The sequence below is a fragment of the Pristiophorus japonicus genome, chromosome 18 (assembly GCF_044704955.1).
Source record: "Pristiophorus japonicus isolate sPriJap1 chromosome 18, sPriJap1.hap1, whole genome shotgun sequence".
Classification (NCBI taxonomy): domain Eukaryota; kingdom Metazoa; phylum Chordata; class Chondrichthyes; family Pristiophoridae; genus Pristiophorus; species Pristiophorus japonicus.
The window spans coordinates 115,890,661-115,907,274 of record NC_091994.1 but is presented as its reverse complement, the minus strand read 5'-3'; the positions used below and the strand labels follow the sequence as shown (position 1 = coordinate 115,907,274).

At 47.9% G+C, this 16,614-nt stretch overlaps 1 non-coding gene across 1 annotated transcript; it reads left to right on the top strand.

Annotated features, from left to right (window-relative positions):
- Positions 1–1,460: 1,460 nt before the first annotated feature.
- On the top strand, positions 1,461–1,656 carry LOC139229434 (U2 spliceosomal RNA). The gene has a single exon (XR_011587716.1). It is a non-coding gene; the product is annotated as a U2 spliceosomal RNA (small nuclear RNA).
- Positions 1,657–16,614: the final 14,958 nt, after the last annotated feature.

The window sequence follows — 16,614 nt, the reverse complement described above, 5'->3', positions numbered from 1 at the left end:
GGAAATAGCAGAGGCCTTGACCATCATTTTTCAGTCCTCTTTGGATTCAGGTCTGGTGCCAGAGGATTGGAGGACTGCTAATGTAGTACCTTTGTTTAAGAAGGGAGAAAGGGATAGGCCGAGTAATTACAGGCCTGTCAGCCTAACCTCCGTGATGGGAAAATTATTGGAAAAAATCCTGAACGACAGGATAAATCTACATTTAGAAAGACAAGGATTAATTAGGGACAGTCAGCACGGATTTGTTAAGGGAAGATTGTGTTTGACTAACCTGATTGAATTATTTGAGGAGGTAACCAGGAGGGTCGATGAGGGTAGTGCGTACGATGCAGTATATATGGACTTTAGCAAAGCTTTTGATAAGGTCCCACATGGTAAACTGGTTAGGAAGGTTAAAGCCCATGGGATCCAGGACAAAGTGGCAAGTTGGATCCAAAATTGGCTTGGAGGTAGGGAGCAAAGGATAATGATTTATGGATGTTTTTGTGACTGGAAGGATGTTTCCAGTGGGGTTCCGCAGGGCTCAGTACTGGGTCCCTTGCTTTTTGTGGTATACATCAATGATCTAGATTTGAAGATAGAGAGTATGATTAAGATGTTTGCAGACGACACTAAAATTGGCTGTGTGGTCGATAATGAAGAGGAAAGTCATGGGCTGCAGGAGGATATTAATCTACTGGTCAGGTGGGCAGAACAGTGGCAAATGGAATTTAATTCAGAGAAGTGTGAGGTAATGCACATGAGGTGGGCTAATAAGGAAATGGTCTACATATTAAACGGTCGGCCACTTTAAAGTGCAGATGGAGAAAGGTACCTTGGAGTGCTTGTCCACAGATCCCTGAAAGTAGCAGGGATAAGGTGGTTAAGAAGGCATACGGAATGCTTGCCTTTATTGGCTGAGGCATAGAATACAAGAGCAGGGAGGTTATGCTTAAATTGTATAATACTCTGGTTAGGCCACAGCTGGAGTACTGTGTACAGTTCTGGTCGCCGTATTATAGGAAGGACGTGATTGCACTAGAGAGGGTGCAGAGGAGATTTACTAGGATGCTGCCTGGAATGGAGAATCTTAGCTATGAGGACAGATTGGATAGGCTGGGTTTGTTCTCATTGGAACAGAGGAGGCTGAGAGGAGACCGCATTGAGGTGTATAATATTTTGAGGGGCCTGGATATAGTGGATACCAAGGGCCTATTTCCCTTGGTAGAGGGGTCAATTACAAGGGGGCATAGTTTTAAGGTGGTTGGTAGAAGGTTCAGAGGGGATTTGAAGGGGGGGGGCTTCTTCACCCAGAGGGTTGTGGGCGTCTGGAAATCACTGCCTAGAAAGGTGGTAGAGGTAGAAACCCTCACCACATTTAAAAGGTGCTTGGATGGGCACTTGAAATGTTATGGACCTAGAGCTGATAAGTGGGATTAGACTGGATAACCTCTTGTTGGCTGGAGTAGATACAATGGTAAGTCGCTTCTCGGCCTTTTGGCTAAGATCATGCGTAACTGACCTGACCAGCCACCATGACCTCCGGGTGGTTTCTCCCTGGTCAGGAAGGTATATGCTTGCTTTTTTGGAAACAGGAGGTGTGTGGGGTGGCTTGACCCATCCACCTCCATGGCACGAACCTGGTATTGCAGTACTTCCAGGAACGGTGCAGTGGCTCTAGGCCTTTTGGCTAAGAGCATTGGCGCAGAGTGATCCTTGGCATGTGCAAGGTGACCTCTGGCGTTTGTGATTTGACAAAGAATTGGAACGATTGGCTACGAATTTAAAAAAAAAAAAAGATACAATGGTAAGTACAGCAGGGAATCGAATACGGCCAGAGTGATCGACTGGACTAGTTTTAATCACCTGGTTGGGTCGAACTTTCCCAGATTTTTTTCCCCAATTGGCCCCAATTGGTTTTTATCTGGTTTTTGCCTCTCCCAGGAGATCGCATGGCTCTGGTTGGGGTAGAGTGTAGAATATTGCGATACATGTGGTATCACAGTTGTGTGGGGCGGACTGGTTGGGCTGGGTGCTCTTTACCTTTCCGCCATTGTTCATTGTTCATAGGTTTATATGTAACCTTCAGGGCTGCTGACCGAGGGCCGTGCGGCTCTTTGTCGGCTGGCGTGGACACGATGGGCCGAAATGGCCTCCTTCTGCGCTGTAAATTTCTATGTTTCTTCTATCAGATCAGTTGCCCGATTTCTATTGAATATAAAATCTGGCTAGGTGGCGGGCAGCCAATCCGATCTCATCCGTTTCCCGCTGGGAGGGTAGGTTACATTAACCCAATGTTTCAGGAAAGCGTTGCTATTTCTTAGTAACTGGGGAAAACTTTTTGGGTAGGATTTTGAGATTAATTACTTTGTATAAAATGTTAAAAACCTAATGTAGCTTCAGGCAAGATGCATTAGTTGTGAACACTCATGGGTAACTGTGTTGTTAGCAAGTAGTGCATATTCCAGACTTCAGGGGTCAGTACAGTCGGGCATTAAAGAATCGGAAGTAGGTTGTGGATGATCGAAGAGCAGCCGGAATCTGGCCAGATAGTATTGATATGCTCTTACTTGGGATAAGGGTTCCAACAAGTGTTTTATAACAGTGGTAAAATATTCATGAACAATTACCTGGCCAAGTAAATCTTGTTCAGTGTAACTATAAAAAGAACCATCTTTCTGATGCTGGTAAGGTTACAATTGACAAGTACAGGTGACTAGAGAGGATGTTCTATTGCTATTTGGTAACAGTATCATGAATTATGCATGAGAACTATAAGACATTTTCAATATTATTCAATAAAGGTGATCTTCTTGTCAGTAACAGGCACCGTAAATGAACACTATACGTATGTGAGTCTTTACAGTGAGACCACGTTCTCCTGAAATGAAGCAAAGGGTTGTTATGGGGGTTGGGAACAAAGCTCGAAAGGATGAAGATAACAGCTACGTCAAACACAGAGATGCATATACTAGTACTACTTGATTTAACTAACAATTAATACCGTCAGAAGAATTACAACAACTATTGAGAATTACATGTATCACACCGGCTGGAAATTCCTCCTCACTGCTCCCGGGGTTTCTGCGGCACTTCCGGCAAAGTTACGTCGCTGGAGCCAGAGCAGTTCCAAGGAATTTCCCAACCAAATTCTCAACCTTAGCTAGGTCCTTGCTTACTGACAATTTTATAGATTTGTATTCACAAAATGGTGGTGCAGCTTCGCAAGGTTGCATTTACTGTTTGTATCCAATATTTTGCTGGTAATGTCTGAGCCAGGAACACGCAGGACTCTGGGGTATAAGGACGGTTATGTAACCATGTCCATCTGTTGGGATCAGCATCAGTTTCGCTTCCTTTAGTGAGTGGTCATTCATGCTTGTTGTTCGCGTTCTTTGGTCATCTTCTCATACTTTACTCACGTTGCACATAGGATGTGGTCTGTACTACGTTGTGTTACATTACTTTCTCTGCATTCAGAGACTTAGGGGACAAAATTGCCCCCCTCTTTAAGAACATAAGAAAATAAGAATTAGGAGCAGGAGTCGGCCATTCAATCCCTCGAGCCTGCTCCACTATGCAATAAGATCATGGCTGATTTTATACCTCAACATCACTTTCCCCATATCCCTCGATTCCCTTAATATTCAAAAATCTATCGATCTCTGCCTTGAATCTACTCAACGACTGAGCCTCCACAGCCCTCTGGGGCAGAGAATTCCAAAGATTCACCACCCTCTGAGTGAAAAAGTTTCTCCTCATCTCAGTCCTAAATACAGAATCTGCATGGCAGCCATGAATGTGTATTTGTAATGGGAATGAGAAGTGATATTGTGTGCCCTGTGCTGGATGATGAAGGATGTAATGGAGCGGGGGGAATTACTGAGTATGGTAGGGAGGGGACCAGGACTGTTGCCACAAGTTGTTGAGAAAGGTGGAGAGCCGTACGCAGCCATAACTTTGAGAAGTTACGAATACGCTTTCTGCACTGTTTCCAGGTCCTGGAGTTGATATACTCTGCAATGTCTCTCCATGCTTTCTGCCCATGGCTGTAAACCGCACTTCCCTTCTCACACTGACATCTTCCAGCACAAGCTTCAGAGAGGCTTCAGAGAATGGGGAGGCTTGTTTCCTTGACATCTCTGACATTCTCCTTCTCTCTTCAGCAAAATTCATCCCGGTGGTCTCCCCGACACGTCAATCAATCTTGTGGGAAGCCCGCCCATGAAATTCTAATAAGTCCTGCGAGTTAAAATGCCCCAGGCCTGTTTCCTGGGACAGAGGAGAGTTTCAAACTCACCCCACACCTACCCACCTAAACACCCCCGACCCCCACCCCCACACACCCAATCTGACTCAACAACTAAAGTGTCATTTGTTCGAAAACCTCTTTTATTTTTTATTCTAGAATTATTGTTTGATTAAAATTTAAAAATTATGGTAGCCTTTTAGGTTCCTTTGCTTTCCTGTGTGCTTATACTTGCATATCTTGTGTAAAAAAAAGCTACAAGCAGGATACTCACCAGTGTTTGCAAATTATATAATAAAACAGAACATGCAGGAAATACTCAGCAGGTCAGGCAGCATCTGTGGAGAGAGAAACAGAGTTAACGTTTCGGGAATTTGGGTGGGATTTTTTTGCTGATTTTCTATATATCCAAAATTTTCCAGCTTCCATTTCTTTGAGTAGATAATGTTTCCCACTCAGTCACCAGTTTAATCAATAGGGTCATGCCTCAATATGCACAGGTATGTAACATGACTGGAGCTTTCAGGTAATGGGGTGAAAATGGACATCATTGCACCCATTGTCCGGATTGGAAAATAGGGTGTCACGGGGGTCCAATTCAGGGGACCAGCCTCCCATGCCCAAACAGCATCAGAAACAGCTCCAAGGCCATAGTGGTTTGGGCAATGTGGAGCCACCTGAAACAGGCATTATTTTGCTAACATGGGGCCTACCGACTATTTCAGGGCCAATACTGGAAACTAGTTTGCCCCGAGTGTACAGATAGTCTTACCTGTCATAAAAAGCATGGCACGCAATGGTCTAAGGATGAAGGAAGAGGTCACCTCCACATTCCCCTCCAAGTCACACACCATCCTGACTTGGAAATATATCGGCCGTTCCTTCATCGTCGCTGGGTCACAATCCTGGAACTCCCTCCCTAACAGCACTGTGGGAGCACCTTCACCACACGGACTGCAGCGGTTCAAGAAGGCGGCTCACCACCACCTTCTCAAGGGCGATAAATGTCTAGAAGGGAAATAATTTGCATGGCTATGGAGAAAGGGCGGGGAATGGGACAAGCTAAAGTGGTCTTGCAGAGAGCCAGCACGGGATGGTGCTATGATTTGCCAGCCATGCCCATATCCCGAGAATTAAATAAAAAACCTTTCCATCTATGGCATTACCTGGTCTGGGCTTATTTAGGAGGTTACAGGCAGTTAGATTATTAGGATGTGTGCATTCCACAAATCTGTTAGTAGGGATTTTTCAAATTGTTAACTACAAGGTTCAAGGTGATTAATACATTCAGTGCGCTGAAATGTTATTTTTATTCTTTTATGTTAATACACACAGGTTTCCTTACAGCTTATTGCTGGAGATCGGATGCATGTGAACTAATGCACAACTGGGCATTCCGTGAGGATGGTAATGATTCACCCATTTCTCCCCACTCCAACATTACAATGCCCAGTGCCTCAGTCCAGATGTGAAGTTTGTACATTTGTGCGCTCATCAAGGGAACGAGGGATCCCAAAAAGATATTTCACAGATGAGGCTTTGTAGATTATTGGTAAATCACACAAGGAATAGCAAAATATCATTTATGCATCAAAATGAAAAATTTCAACAGTAGATCAACTCAATGACTGGAGGCAAGTGATGAGGAGAGAAATATGGAGATAGATTTTCATCTTCACCGTCTGCCGATAAAGCATGTTCTAGATCGCCCACTCGTTTTAGAACCAGCCTGAAGCTCGAAGGTCATCCCACCATGGAGTTCACAATCACCACACTTGGCAGCAGGTATGGAGCAAGGTCCCCATGTGAAGAAAATACCAAGGCTCACATTCTGTTATCTTACGCTGATGACTATCAATTACCTTAAATTGCTACTAATAGCTATCATTGGCAATTGATGTCAAGTGTGCTTACTTGAATACTTTTATAGAAAGGTATTGTTAACTCAGATTTATCCGGTAACTTGCTGGAAGCCGAGATCAAAGGAAGATAATGAGGAGACTTCAAAAAAATTACAGTGGCTGTGATGTTTGGTAGCAGCTCGAGCAAGTTCACTAAGTACCGTCATACACAGATGGATCTGCACTCTCTCTGCTCTGCCAACTCCAACTAGCAAAATATCTGACACTGTGTTCACTAGGCCCAGTGCCATTGGGCAGCCTTTGCTTTCTCTCCAAATTTACAACACAAGTAGCACATCCTTATCTTTCCTTTGAAGAAGATGCCCCTCAGCAGGTGGTGGAGGCTATTGTGTTCCTAACACAGATGAGACTGCACACAGGGAGGTTAAAGTAACAGTGACCTCAGTCTTTATTAAGATACTCCAGAGTGAGGAACAGGCCTTAGGGGCCGGCTTATATACAGTACTCCCTCGGGATGCTGGGATCCCTTGGGACTTCAGGGGATGCACTCCCTGGTGGCGGAACATGGGAGTGCATGCCTTACATATACACAACATCACCCGCCCCCCCGCCCCCGCCCAAAGTCAAAGTGAAAACTATTTACAAGGTGAGGCGGTCGGGAGCCTTTCTTTCCCTGGTGGACCGCCTCGGTACAAATGTCTGTTCTGGTGTGTTGGCTGTGCCCTCGCTGGGCTGGCGTGTTGTTGGCCCTGCAGGGCTGCTGGGTGAGCCTGGCCTTGCTGGGCTGTTGGGCGTGATGGGTTCAATTTCCTGGTCCGGGGTGGTGTCGTTGAACCTTTGGGTGTGTGTTGTGGGCTCGAAAAAAGTGGTGTCTGCTGTGGATTGTTCAGGGCAGTCTGTGAACCGCAGCCTCGTTTGGTCCAGGTGCTTTCTGCAAATTTGTCCATTGTCTAGTTTGACTACAAACACCCTATTCCCTTCTTTAGCTATCACTGTGCCCGCGATCCACTTGGGACCATGTCCATAGTTTAGCACATACACAGGATCATTCAGACCAATTTCCCGTGACACAGTGGCGCGACCATCGTTTACATTTTGTTACTGCCGCCTGCTCTCTACCTGATCATGCAGGTTGGGGTGAACCAGCGAGAGTCTGGTTTTAAGTGTCCTTTTCATGAGTAGCTCAGCCGGGGGCACCCCTGTGAGCGAGTGGGGTCTCGTGCGGTAGCTGAGCAGTACTCGGGACAGGCGGGTTTGGAGTGAGCCTTCTGTGACTCGTTTAAGGCTCTGTTTGATGGTTTGTACTGCCCGCTCTGCCTGCCCATTGGAGGCTGGTTTAAACGGGGCCGAGGTGACATGTTTGATCACATTGTGGTTCATGAATTCTTTAAATTCGGCACTGGTGAAACATGGCCCGTTGTCACTGACCAGTATGTCAGGCAGGCCGTGGGTGGCAAACATGGCCCTCAGGCTTTCAATGGTGGCGGTGGCGGTGCTTCCCGACATTATTTCACATTCACTCCATTTTGAAAAAGCATCCACCACTACCAGGAACATTTTACCAAGAAACGGGCCCGCATAGTCGACATGGATCCGCGACCATGGTCTGGAGGGCCAGGACCACAAACTTAGTGGTGCCTCTCTGGGCGCGTTGCTCAACTGAGCACACACGCTGCATTGCCGTACGCAGGACTCTAAGTCAGAGTCAATACCGGGCCACCACACGTGGGATCTGGCTATCGCTTTCATCATTACTATACCCGGGTGTGTGCTGTGGAGATCCGAGATGAACATCTCCCTGCCCTTTTTGGGTAGCACTACGCGGTTACCCCACAACAGGCAGTCTGCCTGAATGGACAGCTCGTCCTTTCGCTGCTGGAACGGCTTGATTAGCTCTTGCATTTCAACGGGGCTGCTGGCCCAGCTCCCATGCAGTACACAGTTTTTTACTTGGGACAGCAGAGGATCTTGGCTGGTCCAAGTCCTAATCTGGCGGGCCGTGACAGGTGATTTATCATTTTCAAACGCTTCCATGACCATCAACAAGTCTGCGGGCTGCGCCACCATCAACAAGTTTGCAGGCTGTGCCATTTCCACCCCCGTGGTGGGCAATGGTAGCCGACTGAGAGCATCCGCACAGTTCTCTGTGCCTGGCCTGTGACGGATGGTATAGTTATAAGATGATAGCGCGAGTGCCCACCTTTGTATGCGGGCTGAGGCATTAGTATTTATCCCCTTGTTTTCAGCGAACAGGGACATGAGGGGCTTGTGATCGGTTTCCAGCTGAAATTTGAGGCCAAACAGGTACTGATGCATTTTCTTTACCCTGAACACACACGCTAATGTCTCTTTCTCAATCATGCTGTAGGCCCTCTCGGCCTTAGACAAGCTCCTGGAGGCACAGGCGACAGGTTGCAACTTCCCCGCAACGTTAGCTTGTTGTAATACACACCCGACTCCATACGACAACGCGTCACATGCTAGCACAAGTCTTTTACATGGGTTATACAATACAAGCATCTTGTTGGAGCATAAAATGTTTCTGGCTTTCTCAAAAGCAATTACTTGTTTTTTTTCCCATACCCAGTTCTCATCTTTGTGCAATAACACATGTAGGGGCTCGAAAAGGGTACTTAACACCGGTAGGAAGTTACCAAAATAGTTGAGGAGTCCCAGGAACGACCGCAGCTCCGTGACGTTCTGTGGCCTGAGCGCGTTCCTGATAGCCTCTGTCTTGGCGTCTGTGGGCCGAATGCCATCCGCCGCGATCTTTCTCCCCCCAAAACTCCACTTCTGTTGCCATAAAGACGCATTTTGACCTCTTCAGCCGCAGCCCTACGCGATCCAGTCGCTGGAGGATCACCTCCAGGTTTTGTAGGTGCTCGATGGTGTCCCGACACATGACCAATATGTCGTCCTGAAAAACCACCGTGTGTGGTACCGACTTGAGTCGGTTCTCCATGTTTCTCTGGAAGATCACTGCAGCTGACCGAATTCAAAATGGGCATCTGTTGTAGATGAACAGTCCCTTGTGCGTGTTGATGCAGGTGAGGCCCTTCGAAGACTCCTCCAGCTCCTGCGTCATGTAGACCAAAGTCAGGTCGAGCTTGGTGAACGTCTTGCCTCCTGCTAGCGTAGCAAATAGGTCGTCTGCCTTAGGTAGCGGGTATTGGTCCTGTAGCGAGAAACGATTAATAGTTACTTTATAATCGCCGCAAATCCTGACCGTGCCATCACTTTTGAGTACTGGAACAATCGGGCTGGCTCACTCGCTGAATTCCACTGAGGAGATGATGCCCTCGCGTTGCAGCCTGTCCAGCTCGATTTCCACTCTCTCCCTCATCATGTGAGGTACTGCTCGCGCCTTGTGGTGAATGGGTCGTGCCTCTAGGACCAAGTAGATCCCCGGGAACGTTTCCAATACCTGGCTCAAAAAGGGAAGGAAATTTGTTAAGAACCTGGGTACATGAGGCCTCATCAACATGTGATAGCGCTCGGATGTCATTCCAGTTCCAGCGGATTTTTGCCCAGCCAGCTCCTTCCAAGCAGTGTGGGGCCATCGCCCGGGACAATCCAGAGTGACAGTTCGTGCACCGTATCCTCGTAGGTGACCTTGACCATGGCGCTGCCCAGGACAGTAATAAGCTCTTTGGTGTACATTCTCAGTTTCGTGTGGATGGGGCTCAGGGCTGGTCTGAGTGCCTTGTTGCACCACAATCTTTCAAACATCTTTTTACTCATGATGGATTGGCTAGCGCCAGTGTCCAGTTCCATGGCTATGGGTAAGCCATTCAATTTTACATTTAGCATTATAGGTGGACATTTCATTGAAAATGTGTGCACCCCATGTACTTCAGCATCTGCCTCCTCTCTCTGAGGCTCGAAATTGCTTTGATCCACCATGGACCGATCTTCCTCTGCCACATGGTGGTTAGCAGGTTTTGCAGAGCTTGCAGCTTGTCGGAGGTGCCCCATTGTTCCACAGCTCTTGCAAACATATCCTTTGAAGCAGCATGAATAGGCTGAATGGAAGCCTCCACAACGCCAACAAGGTGTGACTTGCCTTGCATTCATCCTTTGTTGCGGACTCTGAGTCATCTGGGTCACCTGAGGCCTGCTGGCAGTTCCAGACTCATGGTTTCTGCCCTGTACATTTCTGCTCGCAAACACAGTTCCAGTTAATTTATGAACATTGCTAACACTTGTGTGCTGAGAGATTTGTTTGGTGTTATCACTGGTGGACATAAACGCCTGTGCTATCGCAATGACCTTACTGAGGATCGGTGTTTCTACAGTCAAAAGTTTTCGTAGGATGGTCTCGTGGCCAATGCCCAGTACAAAAAAGTCTCTGAGCATCTGCTCCAGATAGCCATCAAACTCACATTGTCCTGCAAGTCGCCTTAGCTCGGCGACGTAGCTCGCCACTTCCTGACCTTCAGATCGCTGGCACGTGTAGAACCGATACCTCGCCATCAGCGCGCTCTCCCTCGGGTTAAGATGCTCCCGAACCAGTGTACACAGCTCCTCATACGACTTATCTGTGGGTTTCACCGGAGCCAGAAGATTCTTCATGAGGCTGTAGGTCGGTGCCCCGCAGACTGCGACGAGGACCGCTCTCCTTTTTGCAGCGCTTCCTTCTCCGTCCAGCTTGTTGGCTACAAAGTACTGGTCTAGCTGTTCAACATAGGCTTCCCAGTCCTCATCCTCCGAGAACTTCTCCAGGATGCCCACAGTTTGCTGCATCTTTGCGTTGGATTCGTATACTCGTCGCCAGTTATTGTGTTCCTAACACAGATGAGACTACACACAGGGAGGTTAAAGTAACAGTGACCTCAGTCTTTATTAAGACACTCCAGAGTGAGGAACAGGCCTTAGGGTTAGGGGCCGGCTTATATACTGTGCTCCCAAGGGATGCTGGGATCCCTTGGGACTTCAGGGGATGCACTCCCTGGTGGCAGAACATGGGAGTGCATGCTTTACAGATACACAACAGAGGCATTTGTGGCTGAGAGCAAAACGGGCCTGAGGGAAGCCAAGGCTTGCGGCAATACTTTGTCCAGTGATAACCACTGACAATGATTCTCACTGTCTTCTGATTTAAGGTGGTGAGTAATCAGTGTGGCCATCGCTTTATTACAGAAAGGTTACAAACTCATGAGCAAGAAGCTGATACCGTCACACTCACCTTGTCACCCACATTACTTGAAGCAGACACTACCCAGAGGTTAAAACTGAGTTTGAGGCGAGGGCACAGGGTGAGTCCCTGACCATGGGTGAAGCAGGGCTGTCTGCCGCTGTGCAGTGGTACACCATGGCAATGCATCCTTCACAGTTGCTTTGTGATTCTGGCCCAAGGGACGGATGATGACACAGTGGATTCTCCATAACCATAAACTGGGGAGCAGGTCACTACCTGCATGTTAATCAGGGATGATGTAACTGCAATCAGTGGCACATTGTGGTCAGGGAAAAGAAGTGGGTTTATGTCTCTGGTAGTAACTGTTTACCAGCACTGAACTTGATGCACACATGCACTTGGCTAAGAAGGGTATTTGCTACACCTGTGATGCAGCAGAGAGCTGCACACGCGCTGATCTGAGTGATGCCCCCTGATGGTGTGTGAATGGACCTTGCAGCACAGATGTTTAGTGTAGTGGTCACTTTTACATCCATTGAGAGTGCCATTCGGATGTTACTGTTTGGGTGCACGTCTCGTTCCAGGAGTTGACAGAGTTCAGCGGTTGTGTCCTTGTTGGGATCAGCCTCCTCACACAATATTGCTCACGGAGGCTTGGGTAGATGGTGTGCAGCAGACACCATGATGTATTGGTAATAGTGAGTCTTGGTCCATCTCCTATGCCCTCAAACCTTCTGGGCCATTGACTCGTGTCACTTCTGCTCCTCCTTTTCCCAAGTCTCTCACAAAGAAGCTTCATGCTAAATGTGTTCATTGAAAGACCACCTTTTGCTCTGCTCTCCCCTAAATCTCTGCCTGTCCCAGTGTCAATTGTACAACATGAACTTCGTTCTGTGCTTTGTTGATGTGCAAATCAAATATTTCCAAAGTAAATTTCTGATATTCTGTTATTTTTCCTGTTAATAATTGCTTATTACCCAAACACCACCAATGTGCATTACACCTGCTTACTCCCAGGAGCAGTTTAAGGAATATGGGCACCCATCCCATTTAACACCCATCCCATTAATGCAAGGCAATGGAATGGTTGCATGCTAATGCAAATCAGTTCATATGTGAACTTTCTTCAATGCAGAAAATACATTCAAACCCTTTTGGTGTTTCTGTGGAGCGAATAAAATAATGAAATTAAGGAGATGCCACTCCATCCTCACAAATAAACAGTGAAGCAGTGTGAGCGTATGCAACCTGCAATCAAGACATGTTTCTAGAGACTGATGGAAATGGTGAGAAGCTGAATAGATGGAGCTGATCTATCAAAAGGCACAAGCTTGTTGCACCTAAGACTTCTTCCTGTTCCTAAATATCTTCTGAACAATTGTACATTGATAAGCAAGTAACAATTTTCCATGAATCTGTTTTAAACACACTTGAGTTGAGGTGGTGGAGGCTGACTGCACTGCGGAGGATACTGGGTACCGGCAGTAGAATCACAAAATAATATGTCAGCCATTGCGACATAGTAACTGAAAGATATTCTACCATGGGACGAACAGAAACGGATTAATTTTTGTATTGAAGTAGATGAAAGGGTTACTCCTAGTTCAACATATGCTGGGAGTAAATCATCACAGTCTCTATCACAGGTGGGACAGACAGTGGCCGAAGGAAAGTGCGAGTGGGTAGTCTGGTGAAGTAGATGAAAGAGTTATTCCTAATTCAACATACACTGGGAGTAAATCGCGCAGAACTTTATTTACAGCAAGGCAACAAATGCATTTGTGGCAGGTGGTACAAATGGATTGAAGTGCAAATAGCTGCCTACCTGGAGAACGAAAGGGTTGAGGGTTATGGCAAGAAGCAAGTGAGTAGCGTTGATCTATTCAAAAGTTACACATAATGACCTTTGTCTGTTCCTGAAAAGTTTTATGCTTAACTGCAATAAATTTGAGTGTGAGACTTTGCTAAAGAATTAGCTTTTAGTTGGAAAATCTTCAAATGATGAAACCTGTGAATAATTAGAGCTGGGCCTCATCACATTGGTCCATGGGCTGAGAGAGACATGTACGGCAAGGATGTCACATTTGTAGCCAATACAAATGTCAACAGTCCAACTAAGAAAATCAAGCCGAAAAGATATTTCAATTATTATTTTATTATGATATTAGTAGCAATGTTGAAAGAACAGAAATCTGAGTGACCTGAGTGCACCTGTACAGACGGTAGTGCCAGGCACTTAGCCCCTGGCTCAACGACAAGATGAATGTATCATTCATTTTCTGTCATTTAAAATTCTGAATCAATTCACTAATTATATTCCATCTCTACGAGGCAATGCTGATATTGTTCATTTACATTTGTGAAGCGTGTCATTAGTTGTTGATGAGCCCTGTGAGGAACAGTGTGCACAGCCTCATACTGTGATGTGCACATCTCCATCAGCCTCCCATCTAATTATATTCATTGTTGTTGCTGGAATTCAAATTAATTCAGCATAAATTAGAATAAATATGCAACACGGCTGCCTCAATGGATAGAGCTGCTATGTAGGAGGCAGAATCGGATCGGAACCATGGTTATTTGGTAAAGACTTTCAAAAGTAACTTATATTGTGGTGTGATTTTTTTTACTTGTTTAAATAACACACCCCATATACAATATGAATGTTAGTGTCAGCTGAGTCTGAAGATTGTGGGTTCAAGACCCACTCCAGAAACTTGAGCACATAAATCTAGGCTAACACTCCAGTGCAGTGCTGAGGGAGTGCCGCACTGTCGGAGATGTCGTGTATCGAATGTGATGGTCAAATGAGGCCTTGTCTGCCTTCTCAGGTGGATATAAAAAACAGTATTTCAAAGAAGAGCAGGGGAGTTCTCCCTGGCATCCTGATCAATATTTATCCTTCACCCAACATGACTAAAAACAGATTATTTGGTCATTATCACATTGCTGTTTTTGGGAGCTTGCTGTGCACAAATTGGCTGCCATGTTTCCTACATTAAACACTGACTACACTCCAAAAGTACTTCATTGGCTGCAAAGTGTTCTGAGATGTCCTGAGCGCTTTCGTTTTTCAGTCTGTAAGATTCCGAGGCCTAATCTCCCAATTTGAGGTGCCAGGATAAGTAAAAAAAATCGCATGTCATAAGCAGAGAATAAGAGAAGTTAATTAAAATATGAGCAGCAGGATCTCGAGCAAGTTACCACTGGAAAGACCATTCAGGTGGAAAAGGCAGGTACATGCTTCTCGTCTGGAATAAGTGATACAACATTTGAAAAATGTATAACTTTAATCTCTGAAGGTAGGTTCCAATTAATTGCACTGCTCACATTGATGTGGCAGCTGTGTCAGCAGATGGGTGTTCAATTTATGTAAAGGCTTTATATAAATGAATTAGAAGCCTCCTTTAGATAAGGAACATAACAAAATGAGGTGATTGTGCGAGTGGGTGATCACAGGGAGCACAGATTGGGAGTTCGTGGGCCGGCAGGTTATTAATGTGGTTGGAAGCAGTGGGCCGAGAATTCTCTGATTGCCATTCTCTACTTTGTGCTCGGAGCAGCCAGTCACGAATCGATCCGATAATCTCCAGAGAAGGAATTCTATTTACACATTCCTTTCTGGTAGTGTTTGTGGGATTACGATTGAATAAGTCCAAAACTATAAAGGGTGAAATTTCCCCTTTTTATATCCCCATCACTGCCTCCAGGGGGCGCTATCGGGCACCATGGTGCTTTCGCCCGGGCGAGGGGAGCACTACCGCCGACCGGGAAATTGCCCCGGAGACTTGGGGGGCTGTCCCAGCAGCGCCATGCCCCGTGATTAACGCACTGGGCTGGGACATAACCAGCGATGATGTAGTTGTCGTGTGCACAGACACCTCACCGCCCGACCCCTCACTGACCCCTCACTGCCCCACCCCGACCCCTCACTGACCCCTCACCGCCCTGCCCGACCCCTCACTGACCCCTCACCGCCCCACCCCGACCCCTCACTGACCCCTCACTGATCCCTCACCACCCCCCCGACCCCTCACTGCCCCGACCCCTCACTGACCCCTCACCGCCCCACCCCGACCCCTCACTGACCCCTCACTGATCCCTCACCACCCCCCCGACCCCTCACTGCCCCGACCCCTCACTGACCCCTCACCGCCCGACCCCTCACTGACCCCTCACCGCCCCACCTCGACCCCTCACTGACCCCTCACCGCCCTGCCCCGACCCCTCACTGACCCCTCATCGCCCGACCCCTCACTGACCCCTCACCGCCCCACCCCGACCCCTCACTGACCCCTCACCGCCCCGTCCCGACCCCTCACTGACCCCTCACCGCCCGACCCCTCACTGACCCCTCACCGCCCCACCCCGACCCCTCACTGACCCCTCACCGCCCCACCCCGACCCCTCACTGACCCCTCACCGCCCCACCTCGACCCCTCACTGACCCTTCACTGACCCCTCATTGCCCCACCGCACGCTGACCCTCACGGCTCTGCTCCGACCCCTCACCGCTTTGCCTCGACCCCTCACCACTCTGCTCCGACTCCTTAATGCCCTGTGGTGAAAATTGCCCCATAGGCCATTGGACTGGCATGGGTGGATATCAACAGCAGCTTTGTGGGGTGTGAAGCAGGCGGGTATCCATTGCCGGGGTGCCCTTTAAAGGGGAGGTCTTTAGCGCCCCGGGTCGCCAACTTTATTTGTGGTCTCGAATCTTGGGTCATGTGAATCGGGCCGCCATCGTGCAGCCCGGCACACCGTCATGGGCACTGGGCTGCTGGGCCGGTCGAGCACATCCCTGGGGGCCAGTGGCAGTCACAAAAGGGCCTGCAGACTGCACAGCGACCCTCCCCTTTAATAGCGTTAGCGCAGTGTGGAGAATCAGCGGCGAGCTACTGGCCCGGGGGAAACCCTCACAGGAAGCAACGTGCTGGAGACAGTACTCTGCTTTCTTTGAGGGGCGCAAGGCCCAATTCCGCATCGGGGGCGGGACTTAGGTGGCGGGCGCAGGAAGTCGGCCCCAGAAAGACACCGCCCCCAATCGGGGCAAAGGGCAATTTCTAGCCCTTAGATTAGTACTAAACACATAAGAATAGATTGCAGAAAATCAGGGGGGAAAAATTTGCATTGTTTACACCCCCTGCACTAACGGGGTGCAAACAATTTCTCGCACGGTGTGGGAGGGGCGCTACCGCCTCCCGCGGAATTGCGTGAGAGTTACCACAGGCACAAACCGGCAGAGGCCCAGGCCGGGCGCTGCAACCTGTTTTTGCCACAGCGCCCCATGAGGTCACCATGACGATGTTAGCGCCAGCCCTCACGGGTCGCAAACTTCGTTTGCGGGGCGAAAAGTAACGGTGAGGTGCGTACCGCCATTTTTCTGA